Source organism: Triticum dicoccoides, chromosome 4A (genome assembly GCF_002162155.2).
Source record: "Triticum dicoccoides isolate Atlit2015 ecotype Zavitan chromosome 4A, WEW_v2.0, whole genome shotgun sequence".
Lineage (NCBI taxonomy): Eukaryota > Viridiplantae > Streptophyta > Magnoliopsida > Poales > Poaceae > Triticum > Triticum dicoccoides.
Genome location: NC_041386.1, coordinates 634462007 through 634480978, shown reverse-complemented (window position 1 = coordinate 634480978; position 18972 = coordinate 634462007). Strand labels below are relative to the sequence as shown.

Genomic DNA, 18972 nt, shown 5'->3' with positions numbered 1-18972 from the left:
ATATGCCCTAGAGACAATAATAAAGTTATTATTTATATTTCCTTATATCATGATAAAAGTTTATTATTCATTCTAGAATTGTATTAACCGGAAACTTAGTACATGTGTGAATACATAGATAAAACAGAGTGTCCCTAGTATGCCTCTACTTGACTAGCTCGTTAATCAAAGATGGTTATGTTTCCTGACCATAGACATGTGTTGTCATTTGATGAACGAGATCACATCATTAGAGAATGATGTGATGGACAAGACCCATCTGTCAGCTTAGCATAATGACCGTTTAGTTTTATTGCTATTGCTTTCATCATGACTTATACATGTTCCTCTGACCATGAGATTATGCAACTCTCGAATACCGGAGGAACACCTTGTGTGCTATCAAACGTCACAACGTAACTGGATGATTATAAAGATGCTCTACAGATGTCTCCGAAGGTGTTTGTTGGGTTGGCATAGATCGAGATTAGGATTTGCCACTCCGTGTATCAGAGAGGTATGTCTGGGCCCTCTCGGTAATGCACATCACTATAAGCCTTGCAAGCAATGTGACTAACGAGTTAGTTACGAGATGATGCATTACAGAATGAGTAAAGAGACTTGCTGGTAACGAGATTGAACTAGGTATGAAGATACCAACGATCGAATCCCGGGCAAGTAACATACCGATGACAAAGGGAACAACGTATGTTGTCATTAAGGTTCGACCGATAAAGATCTTCGTAGAATATGTAGGAACCAATATGGGCATCCAGGTTCCTCTATTGGTTATTGACCAGAGAAATGTCTCGGTCAGGTCTACATAGTTCTCAAACTCGTAGTGTCGCGTTAGCAGCATCCTGCAGTAGTGTATGGGACCTTTTCCTTCCTCTAATGGGTATACACATATTTTAGTTGCTATTGATTATATTACTAAGTGGGTGGAAGGTATTCCAACTAGTACTTTTGACCATAAAACTTCTATTAAGATGCTTAAAGAAGTTATTTTTCTGAGGTTTGGAGTCTCTAGATATTTAATGACTCATGGTGGTTCACATTTTATTCATGGTGATTTCCGTAAAATGCTTGCTAAGTATGATATTAATCATAGAATTGCATCTCCTTATCATCCTCAGTCTAGTGGTCAAGTAGAATTGAGCAATAGAGAGATTAAATTAATTTTGTAAAAGACTGTTAATAGATCTAGAAAGAATTGGTCTAAGAAACTTGATGATGCATTATGGGCCTATAGAACTGCTTATAAGAATCCTATGGGTATGTCTCCGTATAAAATGGTTTATGGAAAAGCATGTCACTTACCTCTTGATCTAGAGCATAAGGCATATTGGGATATTAAAGAGCTCAATTATGATTTCAAACTTGCCGGCGAGAAGATGTTATTTGACATTAGCTCACTTGATGAATGGAGAACCCAAGCCTATGAGAATACCAAGTTGTTTAAAGAAAAAGTTAAAAGATGGCATGACAAAAGGATACAAAAGCATGAGTTTAATATAGGTGATCATGTTTTTGCAGGAAAGCTTCTCTCTAAATGGGAAGGCCCTTACATTATCGAGGAGGTCTATCGTTCCGGTGCCATAAAAATAAACAACAACGAAGGCACAAATCCGAAGGTGGTAAACGGTCAAAGAATTAAACACTATATCTCAGGTACTCCCATAAATGTTGAGACCAATATTATTAATACCGTAACACTAGAGGAGTACATAAGGGACACTTTCCAGAACGTTTCAGACTCCGAAAAGGAATAGGTATGTGGTACGGTAAGTTAACCGACTCCAAAATGTTTCCAATGATAATTTTTCTCCGTTTTGGAATATTTAAAAAATTAGGAAAACTAAAAGTAGTCCGAGAGAGAAACTAGGCGTCCACAAGGGTGGAGGGCGCGCCCCCCGACCTTGTGGCCACCTCGTGTGCCCTCTGGACTCCGTTTTCTTGCACAATACTTCTTTCTGTCGGTAAAAAATCATTATATAATCTCCCGAAGGTTTTGACCACCGTACCACGGCAAAATCCTATGTTTTCATTTTCATTTGTTTCTACAGCAGATTTGGAGCAAGATGTCTTTGCAAGAGTCGGTTGGGGAGAGTCGGGTATCTCACCCAGCACTAGGCCCAAGAGCATACAGTGACGCTAACCACTTTGGGCCAGCAACAGAGGAAGAGATGGAGGCTAACTTGAAAAGAGTGGATGCCATGGAAGAGGATCAAGAAGTTACCTCTCGCCTTCAAACCAAATTCATGCTGGAGGAAATTCAGAGCTCAGCAATACCAAATTCGGTTATTCCTCCCAGTGCTAGATTTCTCTCTTATGAAAATATGAAAAAGAGTGTTGCTTTTTCTCCCGCGGCAAGGAAACATCCATGGGTGGACGGAGCTCTAGCCGTCACGGGTAAACTTCGCAAGGAAGTAATGGATCTTAAGCAACAAATTAATAAGCTCTAAGAAGAGAATCGCATCCTAAGGGGCATCATCTCCAAGAATATCACATCACCACCTCCGAAGAAAGAGACATAAACACATGGGTATGGGCACTCCCCTTGGCAACTGCCAAGCTTGGGGGAGGTGCCCCGGTATCATATCACAAAACGCCTTTATCTTTATCGTTTTTCTTAGTTCGATCCTTTTGGTTATATCTTGATCTAGCAGAATAAAGTTTTAGTATGATCTAGCTTTGAGTTTTGCTTTATGTTCCCTCTATGTAATCGAGTCTGTGAGTTATATAATAAAGAGTAGTTTTGAGTTGAGGGCTTTGCTTTCTTGCTATGATCTTGAGGGAATTATATAAAATAAAAAAATAAAAGAAATAAAAAGATCATATATTGATCTTATGGAGAGTAATGACTTCACATATAAATAGTATGATGAATAAAAGTTGTTGAGAGTTGACAAACATTGTTTTGGTCATTTTTGCAATTAATAGGAAGTAATAAAGAAAGAGAGGCTTCACATATAAATATACTATCTTGGACATCTTTTGTAATTGTGAGCACTCATTAAAATATGACATGCTAAAAAGTTAATGTTGAACAAGGAAGACAACATAATAGGTTATGTTTTCTTATATCTAAATAGAAGTTATATTGTCATGATTCATCCAACATTTTGAGCTTGCCTTTCCCTCTCATGCTAGCCAAATTCTTCACACCAAGTAGAGATACTACTTGTGCCTCCAAACATCCCTAAACCCAGTTTTGCCATGAGAGTCCACCATACCTACCTATGGATTGAGTAAGATCCTTCAAGTAAGTTGTCATCGGTGCAAGCAATAAAAATTGCTCTCTAAATATGTATGATCTATTAGTGTGAAGAAATAAGCTTTATACGAACTTGTGATATGGAAGAAATAAAAGCGACGGACTGCATAACAAAGGTCCTTATCACAAGCGGCAATATAAAGTGACGTTCTTTTGCATTAAGATTTTGTGCATCCAACCATAAAAGTGCATGACAACCTCTGCTTCCCTCTGCAAAGGGCCTATCTTTTACCTTTATCTTCTACCCTTATACAAGAGTCACGGTGATCAACACCTTTCCTTTTTATACTTTTTCCTTTGGCAAGCACTATATGTTGGAGAGATCCGGATATATATATATATACATATATAATAGGTTTTCACAAAGTATTATTGTTGACATTACCCTTGAGGTAAAAAGTTGGGAGGCGAAACTATAAGCCCCTATCTTTCTCTGTGTCCGATTGAAGCTTTAAACCCGTAAGTATCGCATGAGTGTTAGCAATTGTGAAAGACTAAATGATAGTTGAGTATGTGGACTTGCTGAAAAGCTCTTTAATTGACTCTTTCCGATGTTATGATAAATTGCAATTGCTTCAATGACTGAGATCATAGTTTGTTAGTTTTAAATAAAGTTTCTGATTCATACTTTATCTTGTGAATGAATTGTTACTTTAGCATAAGAAATTATATGACAATATATGTTGCTGTTCTAAAGATGATCATGATGCCCTCATGTCTGTATTTTATTTTTATCAACACCTCTATCTCTAAACATGTGGACATGTTTCTCGATATTGGCTTTCGCTTGAGGACAAGTGAGGTCTAATCTTGGTGGAGTTGATACGTCCATTCTACATCATGCTTTTATATTGATATTTATTGCATTATGGGATGCTATTACACATTATATCACAATACTTATGCCTATTCTCTCTTATTTTACAAGGTTTACATGAAGAGCGAGAATGCCGGCAGCTGGAATTCTGGGCTGGAAAAGGAGCTAATATTAGAGACCTATTCTCCGCAACTCCAAAAGTCCTGAAACTTCACGGAGCATGATTTTGGAATATATAAAAAATATTGGGCGAAGAAAGTACCAGAGGGGGGCCACCAGCCAGCCACAAGGGTGGAGGGCGCGCCCCCCGACCTTATGGGCCCCCTGACAGGACTCCAGTGCCCATCTTTGGCTATATGGTGTGTTTTGACCTGGAAAAAATCAGAAAGAAGCTTTCGGGATGAAGCGCCACCATCTCGAGGTGGAACCTGGGCAGAACCAATCTAGGGCTCCGGTGGAACAGTTCTGTCGGGGAAACATCCCTCCGGGAGGGAAAATCACCGCCATCGTCATCACCAACGATCCTCTCATCCAGAGGGGGTCGATCTCCATCAACACCTTCACCAGCACCATCTCCTCTCAAAACCTAGTTCATCTCTTGTATTCGATCTTGGTCCCAAAACCTTAGATTGGTACATGTGGGTTGCTAGTAGTGTTGATTACTCCTTGTAGTTGATGCTAGTTGGTTTATTCGGTGGAAGATTATATTTTCAGATCCTTAATGATAATTAATACTCCTCTCATCTTGATCATAAATATGTTTTGTGAGTAGTTACATTTGTTCCTAAGGACATGGGAGAAGTCTTGTTATAAGTAATCATGTGAATTTGGTATTCGTTCGATATTTTGATGAGATGTATGTTGTCTCTCCTCTAGTGGTGTTATGCGAACGTCTACTACATGACACTTCACCATTATTTGGGCCTAGGGGAAGGCATTCAGAAGTAATAAATAGATTATGGGTTGCTAGAGTGACAGAAGCTTAAACCCTAGTTTATGCGTTGCTTCGTAAGGGGCTGATTTGGATCCATATGTTTCATGGTATGGTTAGGTTTACCTTAATTCTTCTTTCGTAGTTGCGGATGCTTGCGAGAGGGGTTAATCATAAGTGGGAGGCTTGTCCAAGGAAGGGAAGCACCCAAGCACCGGTCCACCCACATATCAAATCATCAAAGTAAAGAACGCGAACCATATGAGCATGATGAAAACTAACTTGACAACTATTCCGATGTGTCCTCGGGAGCGCTTTGCTTTATATAAGAGTTCGTCCAGGCTTGTCCTTTGCTACAAAAAGGATTGGGCCACCTTGCTGCACCTTAGTTACTTTATTTACTTGTTACCCATTATGATTTATCTTATCACAAAACTATCTATTACCAATAATTTCAGTGCTTGCAGAGAATACCTTGCTGAAAACCACTTGCCATTTCCTTCATCTCCTCGTTCGGTTCGACCCTCTTACTTATCGAAAGGACCACAATAGATCCCCTATACTTGTGGGTCATCATAGGCAACCGTTTTCCCAGTGCACCGCCTGTTTCGACGTTCATTCTGGTGGCTCCCTGTCCCCGATGACCTCGTGGTGGTCGGTGGGCGAGGGCCATCAGGATCCTCATGTGAACATCTATAGTAGTATGCCTTAGGTGTAGGTTTAGTACCTTGTGTTTCTTTGTCTATCATATCAGCTCGGGCGGTTACGAAGGCGATTATGAATAAAATATCATTTGATCTTCTCCCTCTACAATGGTCTTCTCCATTGGTGGTGATGGATCGAGGAGTTTCTATTTTTGTCATCTGGCTTCTCCTGGATCTAGGTGGGTGATTTGGTCTTCTTGGCGGTGGCCTTTAAAACCAGATGATGTCTCCACCTCATCTTCACCGTGCATTGCGACAGGGATGAAAATTTTCATGTTTAAAATATAATACTGGGTTAAACTAAGTTATACTTGAAGGAAATATGCCCTAGAGACAATAATAAAGTTATTATTTATATTTCCTTATATCATGATAAAAGTTTATTATTCATTCTAGAATTGTATTAACCGGAAACTTAGTACATGTGTGAATACATAGATAAAACAGAGTGTCCCTAGTATGCCTCTACTTGACTAGCTCGTTAATCAAAGATGGTTATGTTTCCTGACCATAGACATGTGTTGTCATTTGATGAACGAGATCACATCATTAGAGAATGATGTGATGGACAAGACCCATCTGTCAGCTTAGCATAATGACCGTTTAGTTTTATTGCTATTGCTTTCATCATGACTTATACATGTTCCTCCGACCATGAGATCATGCAGCTCTCGAATACCGAGGAACACCTTGCATGCTATCAAACGTCACAACATAACTGGGTGACTATAAAGATGCTCTACAGATGTCTCCGAAGTTGTTTGTTGGGTTGGCATAGATCAAGATTAGGATTTGTCAATCCGTGTATCGGAGAGGTATCTCTGGGCCCTCTCGGTAATGCACATCACTATAAGCCTTGCAAGCAATGTGAATAATGAGTTAGTTACGAAATGATGCATTACAGAACGAGTAAAGAGACTTGTCGGTAACGAGATTGAACTAGGTATGAAGATACCGACGATCAAATCTCGGGCAAGTAACATACCGATGACAAAGGGAACAACGTATGTTGTCATTAAGGTCCGACCGATAAAGATCTTCGTAGAATATGTAGGAACCAATATGGGCATCTAGGTTCCGCTATTGGTTATTGACCAGAGAAATGTCTCAGTCAGGTCTACATAGTTCTCAAACCCGTAGGTACGCACGGTTAACGTTCGCTGATGATATAGTATTATATGAGTTATGTATGTTGGTGACCGAATGTTGTTCGGAGTTTCGGGTAGGATCACGGACATGACGGGGAACTCTGGAATGGTCCGGAGATAAAGATTGATATATGTGATAATGGTGTTTGGTCTCCGGAAGGGGTTCTGGATGTTTCCCGAAATGTTTGGGTACGAGAAAACTTTATTTGGGCCAAAGGGGAAAGCCCACAAGGTTTTTCGAAAACGCAAAAGGAAGTTTTGCGGAGTCCAGGGGCAGACGCCAGGGCCGGGCCATCAAAATCCAGGCCCTGTGCCAAACTCTCAAATGAGGCCTATCTCCATGGAAAAAAAGTTGATTTATTTCTAGTTGCTTTGTGAGATTGAGTTAAATCATCAATCTATCATTTTTCTTGCGTTTTTGTTAATCAGATTAATATTCTCTAGGTAGATTTTGTAGTGGACATGGCTTGGATCCTGAAACATCAGACGTCTAGACAAATTGATGCATATCAAACAGTTACGAACAAACTTTTTTTGAGAGAGTTACGAACAAACTATTGGTAGAACTGCTTGCTAGGAAAATCATAGAACTCACTTGGGAATCGAGAGATGGACGTCGAACTTGTCTGGTTGAACGGCCCCAGGAAAGCTGCGAGGAATTGAAGGAGAAGCGAGTAGCCTAGAGGCGAGATCGATCGGCGGTCATGTGGAAAGAAGACGAAGCAGCCAATATTATGTTGATTGAAAAATTAAAGTGACAAAGAGCTAGCACTTGTCCATCGAGTTCCCTTGATTAGTTGATTTAGTGCGTCACCGGAACACGATCGTATGCCTACCCTAGTTACCGCTGGATGTTGCAGCACCAGACTACTGCGGTGCCTCCTTGCGTTGCGGGCCTTGCCGCTGCCCGTCCTCTGCTGCGTTGCCGGCCTGCCGCTGGCGGTCTGACGCTGCGCCGTTAGGGTTAGCTCTAGATCGGGATTCCAACAACTCACATGTGAACGATCGGTATTCTCCAAGCCATCTAATTAGCGATCAATTACCCAGAGGTACGCGCTTGCGACGCTAATTAACCGGCCTGCTAGCTAAACTAGGCCTAAAATGGGGCCCCTGCTACTTGGAGGCCCTGTGCGACTGCACCGGCCGCACACCCCTGCGCTCGGTCTTGCCAGACGCCAGGAACCCTGACGTCTGGGTCTAGACGCCGGGAACCCTGGCGTCTGACCCTAAAGTCTGAGAAGGACTCTTGCCTTTCGGGTGAAACCGACTTTGTGAAGGCTTTTACTGCAAGTTTTGACCCCAAGGATCAACATATAAATAGAGGGGCATGGCTAGCACCCAAGACACATCAAGAAACACGAAGCCGTGTGCCGGCAACCCAGTCCCCTCTAGTTTATCCTCTGTTATAGTTTTCGTAGTGCTTAGGCGAAGCCCTGCGGAGATTGTTCTTCACCAACACCATCACCACTCCGTCGTGCTGCCGAAACTCATCTATGACTTCGCCCCTCTTGCTGGATCAAGAAGGCGAGGACGTCATCGAGCTGAACGTGTGCTGAACGAGGAGGTTCCGTACGTTGGGTACTTGATCGGGATGGATCATGAAGGTGTACAACTACATCAACCGCGTTGATAAATGCTTCTGCTTTCATTCTACGAGGGTACGTAGTCACACTCTTCCCTCTCGTTGTATGCATCTCCTAGATAGATCTTGTGTGATCGTAGGAATTTTTTTGAAATACTGCGTTCCCCAACAGTGGCATCCGAGCCAGGTCTATGCGTAGATGTTATATGCACAAGTAGAACACAATGAGTTGTGGGCGATAATAGTCATACTGCTTACCAGCAACGTCTTACTTTGATTCGGCGGTATTGTTGGATGAAGCGGCCCGGATCGACATTACATGACCGCGTTCATGAGATTGGTTCTACCGACGTGCTTCGCACATAGGTGGCTGGCGGGTGTCTGTTTCTCCAACTTTAGTTGAATTGAGTTTGACTACGCCTGGTCCTTGTTGAAGGTTAAAACAACACACTTGACAAAAAATCGTTGTGGTTTTGATGCGTAGGTAAGAATGGTTCTTGCTAGAAGCCCGTAGCAGCCACGTAAAACTTGCAACAACAAAGTAGAGGACGTCTAATTATTTTTGCAGGGAATGTTGTGATGTGATATGGTTAAGACATGATGAGATATAAATTGTTGTATGAGATGATCATGTTTTGTAACCGTTATCGGCAACTGGCAGGAGCCTTATGGTTGTCGCTTTATTGTATGGAATGCAATCGCCATGCAAATGCTTTACTTTATCACTAAGCGGTAGCGATAGTCATTGAAGCAACAGTTGGCAAGACGACAACGATGCTACGATGGAGATCAAGGTGTCAAACCGGTGACGATGGTGATCATGATGGTGCTTTGGAGATGGAGATCAAAGGCACAAGATGATGATGGCCATATCATATCACTTATTTTGATTGCATGTGATGTTTATCCTTTATGCATCTTATTTTGCTTAGTACGGTGGTAGCATTATAATGTGATCACTCACTAAATTTCAAGGTATAAGTGTTCTCCTTGAGTATGCACCGTTGCTACAGTTCATCGTGCCAAGACACCACGTGATGATTGGGTGTGATAAGCTCTACGTTCACATACAACGGGTGCAAGCCAGTTTTGCACACGCGGAATACTCGGGTTAAACTTGACGAGCCTAGCATATGCAGATATGGCCTCGGAACACTAAGACCGAAAGGTCGAACGTGAATCATATAATAGATATGATCAACATAGCGATGTTCACCATTGAAAACTACTCCATCTCACGTGATGATCGGACATGGTTTAGTTGACATGGATCACGTGATCATTTAGATGACCCGAGGGATGTCTATCTAAGTGGGTGTTCTTAAGTAATATGATTAATTGAACTTAAATTTATCATAAACTTAGTCCTGGTAGTATTTGCATATCTATGTTATAGATCAATAGCTTTCGATGTAGTTCCCCATTTATTTTTGATATGTTCCTAGAGAAAAACTAAGTTGAAAGATGATAGTAGCAATGATGCATACTAGGTCCGTGATCTGAGGATTATCCTCATTGCTGCACAGAAGAATTATGTCCTTGATGCACTGCTAGGTGACAGAACTATTGCAGGAGCAGATGCAGACGTTATGAACGTTTGACAAGCTCGGTATGATGACTACTTGATAGTTTAGTGCACCATGATTTACGGCTTAGAACCGGGACTTCAAAAATGTTTTGAATGCCATGGAGCATATGAGATGTTCCAAGAGCTGAAAATGATATTTCAGACTCATGCCCATGTTAAGAGGTACGAGACCTCTGACAAGTATTTTGCCTACAAGATGGAGGAGAATATCTCAACCAGTGAGCATGTGCTCAGAATGTCTGAGTACTACAATCGCTTGAATCAAGTGGGAGTTAATCTTCCAAATAAGATAGTGATTGACAGAGTTCTCTTGTCACTATCACCAAGTTACTGGAACTTTGTGATGAACTATAATATGCAAGGGATGACGAAAATGATTCACCGAGCTCTTCGCGATGCTGAAATCGGTGAAAGTAGAAATCAAGAAAAGCATCAAGTGTTGATGGTTGACAATACCACTAGTTTCAAGTAAAAGTGCAAGGGAAAGAAAGGGAACTTCAAGAAGAATGGCAAGCAAGTTGCTACTCCCATGAAGAAGCCCAAAGCTAGACCAAGCCTGAAACTGAGTGCTTCTACTGCAAAGGAAATGGTCACTAGAAGTGGAACTGCCCCAAATACTTGGCGGATAAGAAGGATGGCAAAGTGAACAAAAGTATATATGATATACATGTTATTCATGTGTACTTTACTAATGTTCATAGTAGCCCCTGGGTATTTGATATTGGTTCAGTTGCTAAGATTAGTAACTTGAAACAGGAGTTACAAAATGAACAGAGACTAGTTGGCGAGGTGATGATGTGTGTTGGAAGTGATTCCAAGGTTGATAAGATCACCATCGCACACTCCCTTTACCTTCACGATTAGTGTTGAACCTAAAATAAATGTTATTTGGTGTTTCTGTTGAGCATAATATGATTGGATCATGTTTATTGCAATAAGTTATTCATTTAAGTCAAAGAATAATTGTTATTCTGTTTACATGAATAAAACCTTCTGTGGTCATACAACCAAGATGAATGGTTTATTGAATCTCGATCGAAGTGATACACATATTCATGATATTGATGCCAAAAGATGCAAAGTTGATAATGATAGTGCAACATACTAGTGGCACTGCCGTTTATGTCATATTGGTGTGAAGCGCATGAAGAAACTCCATGCGGATGGACTTTTGGAATCACTTGATTATGAATCATTTGATGCTTGCGAACCATGCCTCATGGTCAAGATGACTAAGACTCCGTTCTCCAGAACAATGGAGTGAGCCACTGACTTATTGGAAATAATACATACCGATGTATGCGGTCCGATGAGTGTTGAGGCTCGCGGTGGGTATCATTATTTTTTGACCTTCACAGATGATTTGAGCAGATATCGGTATATCTACTTAATGAAACACAAGTCTGAAACATTTGAAAAGTTCAAAGAATTTCAGAGTGAAGTTGAGAATCATCGTAACAAGAAAATAAAGTTTCTACGATCGAATCGTGGAGGCGAATATTTGAGTTACGAGTTTGGCCTTCATTTGAAACAATGTGAAATAGTTTCACAACTCACGCCACCTGGAGCACCACAGCGTAACGGTGTGTCCGAACGTCGTAACCGTACTTTATTAGATATGGTGCAATATATCATGTCTCTTACCGATTTACCGCTATCGTTTTGGGGTTATGCATTAGAGACATCTGCATTCATGTTAAATAGGGCACCGTCTAAAAATCCGTTGAGACGACACCGTATGAACTATGGTTTAGCAAGAAACCTAAGCTGTCGTTTCTTAAAGTTTGGGGTTGCGATGCTTATGTGAAAAAGTTTCAACCTGATAAGCTCAAACCCAAATCGGAGAAGTGCGTCTTCATAGGATACCCAAAAGAAACTGTTGGGTACACCTTCTATCACAGATTCGAAGGCAAGATCTTTGTTGCTAAGAGTGGATCCTTTCTAGAGAAGGAGTTTCTCTCGAAAGAAGTGAGTGGGAGGAAAATAGAACTTGATGAAGTAATTGCACCTTCTCTCGAATTGGAAAGTAGCTCATCACTGAAATCAGTTCCAGTGATGCCTACACCAATTAGTGAGGAAGTTAATGATGATGATCATGAAACTTCAGATCAAGTTACTACCGAACCTTGTAGGTCAACCAGAGTACGATCCGCGCCAGAGTGGTTCGGTAATCCTGTTCTAGAAGTCATCTTACTAGACCATGATAAACCTACGAACTATGAGGAAGCGATGATGAGCCCAGGTTCCGACAGATGGCTTGAGGCCATGAAATCTGAGATAGAATCCATGTACCAGAACAAAGTGTGGACTTTGGTGGACTTGACCGATGATCGGCAAGCCATTGAGAATAAATGGATCTTCAAGAGGAAGACGGACGCTGATAGTAGTGTTACTATCAACAAAGCTCGACTTGTCGAAAAGGGTTTTTGACAAGTTTAAGATGTTGACTACGATGAGATTTTCTCACTCGTACCAATGCTTAAAGTCTGTCTGAATCATGTTAGCAATTGCCACATTTTATGAAATCTGACAAATGGATATCAAAACTGCATTCCTTAATGGATTTATTAAAGAAGAGTTGTATATGATACAACCAGAAGGTTTTTTCAATCCTAAAGGTGCTAACAAAATGTGCAAGCTCCAGCGATCCATCTATGGACTAGTGCAAGCATCTTGGAGTTGGAATATATGCTTTAATAAGTTGATCAAAGCATATAGTTTTATACAGACTTGTGGTGAAGCCTGTATTTATAAGAAAGTGATTGGGCGCACTACAACCTTTCTGATAAGTATATGTGAATGACATATTGTTGATCAGAAATGATGTAGAATTTTCCGGAAAGCAAAAAGGAGTGGTTGAAAGGAGTTTTTCAAAGAAAGACCTTAGTGAAGCTGCTTACATATTGGGCATCAAGATCTATAGATATAGATCAAGACGCTTGATAAGATTTTTTCAATGAGTACATACCTTGACAAGATTTTTGAAGTAGTTCAAAATGGAATAGTCAAAGAAGGAGTTCCTGCCTGTATTGCAAGGTGTAAAGTTGAGTAAGACTCAAAACACGACCACGACAGAAAATAGAAAGAGAATGAAAGTCATTCCCTATGCCTCAGCCATAGGTTCTATAAAGTATGCTATGTTGTGTACCAAACCTATTGTGTACCTTGCCATGAGTTTGGCAAGGGGGTACAATATTGATCCAAGAGTGGATCATTTGACAACAGTCAAAATTATCCTTAGAATACTACGGAGATATTTCTCGGTTATGGAGGTGATAAAGAGTTCGTCGTAAAGAGTTACACCGATGCAAGCTTTTACACCGATCTGGATGACTCTGAATCTCAATCTGGATACATAATGAAAGTGGGAGCAATAAGCTAGAGTAGCTCCATGCAGAGCATTGTAGACATAGAAAATTTGCAAAATACATACGTCTCTGAATGTGACAGACCCATTGACTAAGCTTCTCTCACAAGCAAAACATGATCACACCTTAGTACTCTTTGGGTGTTAATCACATAGCGATGTGAACTAGATTATTGACTCTAGTAAAAACCCTTTGGGTATTAGTCATATGGCGATGTGAACTAATCACATGGTGATGTGAACTGTTGGTGTTAAATCACATGGCGATGTGAACTAGATTATTGACTCTAGTGCAAGTGGGAGACTAAAGAAATATGCCCTAGAGGCAATAATAAAGTTGTTATTTATATTTCCTTATATCATGATAAATGTTTATTATTCATACTAGAATTGTATTAACCGGAAACTTAGTACATGTGTGAATACATAGACAAAACAGAGTGTCCCTAGTATGCCTCTACTTGACTAGCTCGTTAATCAAAGATGGTTATGTTTCCTGACCATAGACATGTGTTGTCATTTGATGAACGAGATCACATTATTAGAGAATGATGTGATGGACAAGACCCATTTGTTAGCTTAGAATAATGACCGTTTAGTTTTATTGCTATTGCTTTCATCATGACTTATACATGTTCCTCTGACCATGAGATTATGCAACTCCCGAATACCGGAGGAACACCTTGTGTGCTATCAAACGTCACAACGTAACTGGATGATTATAAAGATGCTCTACAGATGTCTCCGAAGGTGTTTGTTGGGTTGGCATAAATCGAGATTAGGATTTGCCACTCTGTGTATCGGAGAGGTATGTCTGGGCCCTCTCGGTAATGCACATCACTATAAGCCTTGCAAGCAATGTGACTAACGAGTTAGTTACGAGATGATGCATTATAGAATGAGTAAAGAGACTTGCTGGTAACGAGATTGAACTAGGTATGAAGATACCGACGATCGAATCCCGGGCAAGTAACATACCGATGACAAAGGGAACAACGTTTGTTGTCATTAAGGTTCGACCGATAAAGATCTTCGTAGAATATGTAGGAACCAATATGGGCATCCAGGTTCCGCTATTGGTTATTGACCAGAGAAATGTCTCGGTCATGTCTACATAGTTCTCGAACCCGTAGGGTCCGCACGCTTAACGTTCGTTAACGATATAGTATTATATGAGTTATGTATGTTGGTGACCGAATGTTGTTCGGAGTTTCGAGTAAGATCACGGACCTGATGGGGAACTCCAGAATGGTCCGGAGATAAAGATTGATATATGGGATAATGGTGTTTGGTCTCCGGAAGGGTTCCGGAATTCACCGGAAGGGGTTCTGGATGTTTCCCGAAATGTTTGGGTACGACAACACCTTATTTGGACCAAAGGGGAAAGCCCACAAGGTTTTTGGAAAGCGCAAAAGGAAGTTTTGCAGAGTCTAGGGGCTAGACGCCAGGGACCCCGGCGTCTGGTCCAGACGCCGGGAACCCTGACACCTGGCCCTGAAGTCCGAGAAGGACTCTTGCCTTTCGGTTGAAACCGACTTTGTGAAGACTTTTACTCCAAGTTTCGACCCTAAGGATCAACATATAAATAGAGGGGCAGGGCTAGCACCCAAGACACATCAAGAAACACCAAGCCGTGTGCCGGCAACCCCGTCCCCTCTAGTTTATCCTCTGTCATAGTTTTCTTAGTGCTTAGGCGAAGCCCTGCGGAGATTGTTCTTCACCAACACCGTCACCACGCTGTCGTGCTGCCGAAATTCATCTACTACTTTGCCCCTTTTGCTGGATGAAGAAGGCAAGGACATCATCGAGCTGAACGCGGAGGTGTCATATGTTCGGTACTTGACCGGGACGGATCGTGAAGGTGTACGACTACATCAACCGCGTTGATAAACGCTTCCGCTTTCGGTCTACGAGGGTACGTAGACACTCTCTTCCCTCTCGCTGCTATACATATCCTAGATAGATCTTGCGTGATCATAGGAAATTTTTTGAAATACCGCGTTCCCCAACAATACAATTGACACAAACAACAAATAGTTATAGAGAACATTCTAAAAGGTCCATTCAACTTTGCAAATGCACACTGACGTTGAAGGCGAGTGGCAACTTGAACATATTCCTAGTCACCTAGCTCCACCTCCAGCCCACATATGCTAGAAGGGATAATTGTCATTCTTCTCTTCCTCGTCCTTCCCCACATCTTCTACTCTTAGCCTCTTCATCAAGACGTTTCATTAGCGCCATCTAGCACCAGGTCAACATTAGTGTGTTCGTCGTTGACATCTTATCTTCTTCTTTCTCATTCCTCGCCAATTTTAGTTCTCGTTCCTACTTATTTTTTAAAATACTCTTTCTTTCTTCTTTCGTCTTATTATTTCGAACAATCTTCCTTTCTCCAACACCATGGACCACTTTTGGAACACTCTTCCTTTCTACTATAGCATAAACCAACTGGTCAATGTTGTGTCATGTTGTCCTCACCCGCGAAAATTTTGGCAATGGTCAGCGTGTGGATATCCTGCAGAGCATAGTCGTCATCCATCTTGGTGAACGCTCAGTCGCCCATGTCGCGAGCGCATGGTGGCCGTTAAAGTTTTTAATTTTGGATCATTTCAAACCTAATCGAAATATGCAATATTTTGGAAATTTTGCATATTTCGGAGATTGTATTGGACTTTGAGATTTCAAATATCACTTAATTTTAATTACTTCTAACATAATTTAATTTAACTTTGAAATCAGTTTGAATTTACCTCAAAATTTAGGGGTTAAAAATATTTTGGACACCATTGAAATATGTGAAATTTCGAAAATTTCACTGAAATATGCGCTCCATGTTGGCAAGCGGTGCTCGGTAATGTCGCCGAGAGCCTGTTTATCGTCCTTGCACATGAGGGCTTTCAAAATGATTCAGCGCGGTTAACTGCTTGTTGATTTAATTAAGTACACAAATAATTAGTCGCCTACCTAATTCTTCACATGCCTAATTAACTATCAACCAAATCAATTATCTATCTGACTAATTGGAAAAAAAATTCCCTGCTTCTAATTATCTTTAGGCATAAATAATTGTCTACCTAATTAATTAATTGCATTAATGACTCGATTTCCAAATTGATTCAGTGTGAAAAATTTCCTATTTAAATTGACCTAATGAATTGCATACGTAATTAAATGTCTAGCTAACTATTGTATTAATAGTTTGACTTCCAAATTGATTCAGTGCTCGATTTTCAAAAAAAAATTCTCATGAATGACTGCTACGAATGACGACGACTTCTACCAAGTATCGTAGGACACATTTCCTTAACGAATTTCTTGACATTTGAACAGCCACATTTGATTTGAGAATATAGCATGTCTGGGTCTCTACGTGACTGACAAGAAATATAATATAACCGCGTCCACGAACGTCTGTACGTGGCGGCTCGGTGACCCACCTTCCGCCACAGTCGTCCTCGATGCCATGATCCACGTCCTGGCATTCTTGAGCATCACAGCAGTGTTAGGCCCGGCCACGACGTCTTCCATGGTGTCGCGCACGGCGTCCCTCCGCTGGGGCGCGCGGATTCGTACGCCCATAAAGAAAAAGATAAATTATTTTTGTTGTATTAGAAAACTTGTGATTGTCAATAGAGATAATGATAATAATAAATGGCATTGCGTGCGGGATTAGGAATTTGGTGTGGAGGAATATCTTATTTTGTATTGTTAGGTTATCAAGAAAAATCTTATGTGCGTCTTTTATGAAATTGATATCATATATGGTGCGACTTCTAATTTTTTAATTACTTATCATTTACATGATTGAATTGAATCAGCACCTGCCAAACAAAACACGAAACAAGATCCCACGTAATGGGATTTGGGTTTTTAATGGAAGAGAGAGAAAAATCGATGGGAGGGGGTGGTGGGAGGTGAGACGTAAAAACCAGACGAAAACAAATTGTACAAGACTACCAACTCCCTCTCTAGGAGTAGAGATACACATACACATATATGTAAGGTTTCCATTTCACCGTGTTCTTCATTCAACCTGTATATACGTTCTCCCCTTCCCTTCTCATGTTTGATTTTTTTTCCTCGCATCTGTGGTTTTTCTCCCATCGGCGTTTATTAACTTACCAAATAAAACAATATTTTCTTTGATAAATCAATAAATTCATACCAAATAAGTAATTATAATAAGATGGCAGATAAATCATGACCATTCCATACAAAATCTTTTAAAGATTTTAACACACTAGAATGTACTGATACACATTAGAGTGTATTATTTTCATCAAGGCACATAATTATGCACTAGTTAGATAAAATTACCCTTCTCTAATTTGTAGATTAGTGATAAGTAAATCATTTAGGTTAGGAAAGGAAGAGATACACACAATCAGGAGAAAGATAGTTTCCTTTTTTTCTCTACAAGGAGAGATACATGCAATCGGCGGAGAGATACTTTTTTTTCTTCTGAAGGGCCAAGATCGGAATTACGAGGAATTAGAACAAATACACCTTACATTGTGTAATTTTATAAAAAAACAAATACACCTTATATATATATAAAAAGGGAGAATGTTTAAACCACACGACACATAGGCAATTATCTACTTCAATAAAGAAAAACGGCAGAGCGGGCAATCCGAGGGCTGGCCAGACGACCGATCCATGCACCTGGCCGGTCAGCCGGCGCCAAATACACCTTATATATATATAAAAAGGGAGAATGTTTAAACCACACGACACATAGGCAATTATCTACTTCAATAAAGAAAAACGGCAGAGCGGGCAATCCGAGGGCTGGCCAGACGACCGATCCATGCACCTGGCCGGTCAGCCGGCGCCCAGCTCTTGGCATGAGAAGGCTATTTTGGGAACTCCATTTCCTTTTCCCCGTGCCTTCTCCCCACCCCACCCCACCCCACCCCACCGGCCCACGCCGACCACCACAGCGACGCGACCCCCGCACCCGCACCCGCTGCTGCGACTGGACTGGACTGGAGTGGAGCGCACTCCAGTGGAGGCGACCCCGAGGCAGCTGCGGACCAGGCCCTCCGATCCGCCCCGCCCGCGCCCGCCGCAGCCCTATGTTCCGGCCGTCCACCGGAGCGCCTCGCCGCCGCAGCAACCCGGTACGTACGCGCCCCGAACCAGGCCTCTCTGCTGCTGGAATCCGCGAGGGGCGGCCAGATCCGCGGGGGATCGGCGCTCGAATTTCGCCTGGGGCCGGTCCGTCGGTGGGTCTTGGGCGGGGGACAGGCGCGATCGCTGCGGCGGAGCGGCATTGGGTCCCCGGGCCATGCCGTGGGGACGGGGGGAGGCGCGTGTTCCCGAGCATTCAGTTGAAGCTCCGATTTTTACTGCCCAAACCTGTTGCAGACACACATACATCTCCAGTTCTCTGCACTCGTCTCGGTTTCCCAGTTCGATAGGGAAACGTCTGTTCTCCCCTTTCCTCCCCTGCTCTTTTGGTAACGGGGGAGCTAATTCTGAAATTAGAGGAGGGCGTAGTTAATTACCAGGAGTTACCATGGGTCATGGTTAGCATATACATTGCCGATCTTGCTTTGTTGCGTTTCTACATG

The 18972-nt window shown here is 41.6% G+C and overlaps 1 protein-coding gene across 1 annotated transcript in view; it reads left to right on the top strand.

Annotated features, from left to right (window-relative positions):
* Positions 1-18306: 18306 nt before the first annotated feature.
* LOC119287579 (shaggy-related protein kinase alpha) overlaps positions 18307-18972 on the top strand; it is a 5322-nt gene continuing 4656 nt past the window's right edge. Inside the window, exon 1 of the mRNA XM_037567146.1 lies at positions 18307-18519. The gene's annotated coding sequence lies outside the window, so the exon portion shown is untranslated. The remainder of the gene's footprint in view (positions 18520-18972) is intronic.